The following is a 6,049-nucleotide window of genomic DNA, read 5'->3' as shown; positions in this document are numbered from 1 at the left end:
CTTTTTCCTGGAGTCTCTAGGGTTTTGTATAGATAAGGTCAGAACCACAATGAGGTATTACCTCATATCTGTTAAGATGGCTATTCTAGAAAAACAGAAGACGAAAGGTGTTGGCAAGGATGTTGCAAAATTGGGATCCTTGTACGCTATATGTAGGAATGCAAAATGATGCAGTTGGTATGGAAAATAGTATGAAGATTCCTCAAAACAATTAAACATAGAACTGCCGTATCATTTAATAATCTCGCTTTTTGGATATTTATCTAGAAGAATTGAAATAAGATCTTGAAGAGATATTAGCACTCCCATGTCCATTGCAGCACTATTCATTCACAATAGCCAAGATGTGAAAATTATCTAAATAGTCTAAATGTCCACTGATGGATTCATGATTAAAGAAAATGTGGTATATACATACAATGGAATGTCATTTAGCCTTAAAAAAGAAGAAAATCCTGGGGAGCCTGGGTGGCTCAGTCAGTTGAGCATCCGACTTCGGCTCAAGTCATGATCTCCTGGTTTTTGAGTTCGAGCCCCACGTTGGGCTCTGTACTGACAACTCAGAGCCTGGAGTCTACTTCAGATTCTGTGTCTCCCTTACACCCTCTGCCCTTCCCCCACTAGTGCTCTATCTTTTCTAAAATAAATAAATGTTAAAAAAATATTTTTGGGGGGGCGCCTGGGTGGCTGAGTCAGTTGAGTGTCCGACTTCGGCTCAGGTCATGATCTCGCAGTTCATGAGTTTGAGCCCCGGGTCAGGCTCTGTGCTGACAGCTCAGAGCCTGGACCCTGCTTCGAATTCTGTGTCTCCCTCTCTCTGCCTCTTTCCCACTCATGTTCTCTCTCTCTCTGTCTCTCAAAAAATGAATAAATATTAAAATAAAAAATAAAAAAAACACTTATTTTAAAATTTCTTTTTAAAAAGAAGAAAATCCAGTCAGATGTGACAACATGGATAAACCTTGAGAACATTATTCTAAACGAAATAAACGCACAGATACACAGATGCACAGATACTGCATGATTCCATTTATATGAGACATCTAAAATAATTAAGTTCATAAAAGCAGAGAGTAGAATCGTAGTTGCCAGAGGCTAGAGGGGTGGGGTGAATGAGGAATTAGTAATCAATAGGTATAACATTTCAGTTATTCAAGAGAATAAGTTTTAGAGACCTGCTGTACAACATTGTGCCTATAGTTAACAATACTGCATTGTATGCTTAAACATCTAAGCGGGTAGATCTCATACTTAGTGTTCTTCCCACAATTAGAAAATCCAACTTTAAAACTGTATAAAATTGTCAAAAACAATCTCTAGAAATCAACCAAAGGTAAAGAATGAATTGAGAAATGTTTATTCACAAAAAACTGTAGATTGTTAGGTAAGAACAGTGAGAGTTTACAGTGTTCTTGTCTGGGACTGGTTCTTTCTTTGCCCACCTTCCCCATTATTTCTTGGCTTGGTTAGCACAGTAATAAAAGTGGGTCAGGGTTAGGTGTAAAAACATCAGTTTCACTGCCTAAGAAGGCTGGCTTAATTTGGAACGGAAGATTTAAAAAACCCATGCTCAGTGGTGTTACCAGTAAAAATACCAAACTCAGAAGAAAATGAAAGGAGAACACCTATAGTTTTCCTAGGCTAAGATAACAGTCCTGTTGAGGGCAGCAACAGACATACTGACAAGCATAATATATTTTTTAAGTTTATTTTTTTTATTTTGAGAGAGAGAGAGAGAGCGAGCATGAGAGCAAACATGAGCAGGGGAGGGATGGAGAAGAGAGAGGGAGCAAGAGAATCCCAATCAGGCTCCTTGTTGTCCGCACAGAACCCGATGTGGGGCTTGATCTCATGAATTGTGAGATCATGACCTGAATTGAAATCGAGAGTGGGACACTTAACCGACTGAGCCATCCAGGTGTCTTGACAAGCACAATATTTAATAGGGAGATCCTGGAAAAGAGAAAACAACTCAAGGGCTAGATAAGCAATCTGTACCTCATGGCAGACTGGAAGCTGTGCACATTAGGTAGAAAAGACCTTAAAGAGACTTGTCAGAAGCAAAAGCCAGGGAAGACTTAAGAGGAGCTCTAGAACTCACAGATCCATCAACAGAGGAGTTGGAAGCTATATTAGCTATAGATATTTGAACACATCCTCTGATCAAGCACTGGTTGGCTGTTATGCAGTCCAGATGACTCAGGGAAAATAGATTAAAAATTAAAAAATATATATATATATTGAGCACAGGCATCAGTTCCCACTCTGCAAGGGGAAGAAAGCTTCCATAGACTAAGTTCAGGCAAGTCGTTAAAAAAAAAAGTGTGTGTGTGTGTGTGTGTGTGTGTGTGAAACACCAACAGCAATCCTCAAGAGAGACTTAGAATCCAGAGTTGTTAGACATTATCTAAAATATCTAGTTTTCCAAAAAATTTATACAAAATGCGTAAACACAGAAAAGTATTTTGTTGAGTATTTTATCCTTTACTTGGGAAAAAAAAAAATTAACAGCCAATACAAATTGGTTCTGAGTGGGCATAGATGTTAAATGTAGCAGAAAAGATGCTAAAGCAGTTATTATAAATAGAAGAAAAGCAACTATGCAATTATGGTGAAAGAACTCAGGGCAATATAGTGATGGTGACTCAATACATATGAAATACCAATAAACAACAGAAGCTATAAAATAGAACTAAGTGGAAATTTTGTAATTGTAAAGTACGGTAGCTAAGTGAAAAATTCACTAAATAGGCTACACAGCAGATTTGCGATGACCAAAAAAAAAAAAAAAAAAAAAAAGTCAGTGACTTTGAAAATATAGCAAAAGAAATGAACAAATCTGAAGAACACAGAGAATAAATTTTTATAAAAGTTTTATTTATTAATTTTGAGAGACAGAGAGAGAGTGCACCCTTGCACACAGGTGCAAGAGCAGGAGAGGAGCAGAGAGAGAGGGAGAGAGAGAATCCCAAGCAGGCTCCATGCTGACAGCAGGGCTCAAACCCACAAACTGTGAGATTGTGACCTGAACTAAAATCAAGAGTCAGACACTTGGGGCGTCTGGGTGGCTGAGTCGGTTGAGCGTCCGACTTCGGCTCAGGTCATGATCTCATGGTCTGTGAGTTCGAGCCCCGCGTCGGGCTCTGTGCCGACAGCTCAGAGCCTAGAGCCTGTTTCGGATTCTGTGTCTCCCTCTCTCTCTGCTCCTCCCCCATTCATGCTCTGTCTCTCTCTGCCTCAAAAATAAATAAACATTAAAAAAAATTAAAAAAAAAAGAGTCAGACACTTAACTGAATGAGTCAACCAGGCACCCCAGAGAGAATAAATTTGAGTAAAAACGAACAGAATCTCAGAGACCTGTGGGACAACAGTAAATGTACTAACACATGTGTAATGGGAGGGTCAGAAGTTGATGATAAAGAAAAAGAAGTAGAAAGATGATTTGAAGAAATACTGGCTGAGGGGCGCCTGGGTGGCGCAGTCGGTTAAGCGTCCGACTTCAGCCAGGTCACGATCTCGCGGTCCGTGAGTTCGAGCCCCGCGTCAGGCTCTGGGCTGATGGCTCGGAGCCTGGAGCCTGTTTCCGATTCTGTGTCTCCCTCTCTCTCTGCCCCTCCCCTGTTCATGCTCTGTCTCTCTCTGTCCCAAAAATAAATAAAAAAAAAACGTTGAAAAAAAGAAATACTGGCTGAATAATTTCTAAGTTTAATGAAAATCATTAATCTACAGATCTAAGGATCTCATTGAATCTCAAGTAGGATAAACACAAATATATACATATCTGGACACATCCTTGTCAAACTGGTGAAAGTGACAAGAGAAAAATGGTCATCATATACAGAACTACAACATGTTTAATAAGTGACTTCTTTTCAGAAACAATGGAGGCCAGAAGGCAATGGAATGACATATTCAAGGTGCAAAAAGACACACACAAAAAGAAAAAAAAAAACTTTCCAACAAAGAACGTTATATTTAGCAACATTATCTTTCACACATGAAGAAGAAATAAAGACAATTCAAAGTACAGACTAAAAAAATTTGTTGCTAGACCTGCCTCACAAGACATACGAAAGGAAATAATCCCTTAGGATGAAAAGAAATGTCAATAGATGGTAACTTGGATCTACAGAAAAAATGAAAAGGATCATAAATTGTAATATGTTGATAAACATAAGAGATGTATAAATACATATTTTTTTCGCTTAATTTCTTTGAAATATATAAAATTTTTAAGGCAATAATTATAACACTGATTGTTTTATTCAATGCATGAGTGAAAAATATGAGTAATAACACAAAGAGGGAGTAAACAGAGTGATATTGGAGCAAAGCTGTTCTATTTTGGTGTAATTGTAACAGTATTAAATAAAGCAGATCATAAATAGGTCATATACATATTGTAATCTGCAGAGCAACCACTAAATATTAAAATATATAATTGAAAATAGATAAAATTTATTTTATTATTAAAAAATTTTTATTCTTATTTTTAGAAAGAGAGAGAGACAGAGTGTGAGTGGGGGGGGGGCAGGGGAGAGGGAGACACAGAATCTGAAGTGGGCTCCAGGCTCTTAGCTGTCAGCACAGACCCAGCGGACCACAGGGTTTGAACTCACCAACCACGAGATGTGAACTGAGCTGAAGTCAGGTGCTTAACCAACTGAGCCAAAGTCAGGTGCTTAACCAACTGAGCCACCCAGGAGCCCCCAAAATAAATAAAATTAAAAAAAATACACTGAAATATATACTTTTTAATTTTATTTATTCTGAGAGACACAGAGAGAGAGAGAGAGAGAGAGAGAATGTAAGTGAGGGAGGGGCAGAGAGAGAGAGGGAGAGAGAGAGAGAGAGAGAAGCACAAGCAGGCTCCACACTCTTAGAGCAGAGCCCAACTCAGGGCTTGAACTCATAAATGTCAGATCACGACCTGAGCTGAAATCAAGGGTCAGATGCTTAACTGACTGAGCCACTTATGCACCCCTACGTTAAAATATTGACTTAGTGTAAGAGAAAGCAATAAAGAAAAAATAGATGAATAAAAATGGCATATGCAAGAAATTAATAGCAAAACAGCAGATGTCAATTTAACCATATAAATAATTACCTTAAATACAGCTTTGGTTTAAGATAAAAATATTCAAGAGGCATGTGGCTGGCTCAGTTGGAAAGGCATGCAATTTTAGGGTTGTGAGTTCAAGCCCTATTTTGGATGTAGAGATTACTTAAATAAATAAAACTTTAAAAAAAATTTTTTTTTTCAACGTTTATTTATTTTTGGGACAGAGAGAGACAGAGCATGAATGGGGGAGGGGCAGAGAGAGAGGGAGACACAGAATCGGAAACAGGCTCCAGGCTCTGAGCCATCAGCCCAGAGCCTGACGCGGGGCTCGAACTCACGGACCGCGAGATCGTGACCTGGCTGAAGTCGGACGCTTAACCGACTGCGCCACCCAGGCGCCCCAATAAAACTTTTTAAAAAAGTTAAAAAATCAATTATTGTAATATGTCATATAAATAGCATAAAGGGTGAAACCATATGATCATCTCAGTAGATGTCGAGAAAGCATTTAATAAAATCCTATATCTATTCATGGATTAGAAACTCTAAAGAAATTAGGAATAGAAGCAAATTTCCTTAACTTGATACGGGGAAATCTATGAAAAACCTGCAGTTAACATTACACTTAATGGCAAAATTCTGCTTTTCACAAAAGATCAGACAAAAAGCAAAGATGTATGCTATTAAGATTTCTATTTACCACAGTACTGGAGGTTCTAGCCAGAGCAATAAGGCAAGTGAAATTAAATAAAATCATACAAATAGAGAATGAAGAAGTGTAACAGTCTTTATTTGCAACCGTCATGATCCTGAATGTGGAAAATCCTAGGGAATGCAACCACACAAAAACAAACCAAACTTACCAGAATTTAAAAGTGAGTTTAGCAGGGTCACAGAATATAACTTCAAGAGACAAAAATCAATGTTCTATATACCAGAAAAAAATGAAATTAAAAATAGATTCAATTCACAGTAGAATAAAAAAA

Source organism: Herpailurus yagouaroundi, unplaced genomic scaffold, assembly GCF_014898765.1.
Source record: "Herpailurus yagouaroundi ecotype Mexico unplaced genomic scaffold, PumYag 140, whole genome shotgun sequence".
NCBI lineage: Eukaryota > Metazoa > Chordata > Mammalia > Carnivora > Felidae > Herpailurus > Herpailurus yagouaroundi.
The sequence above is the reverse complement of the archived record's forward strand: the minus strand, read 5'-3'. Positions refer to the sequence as shown.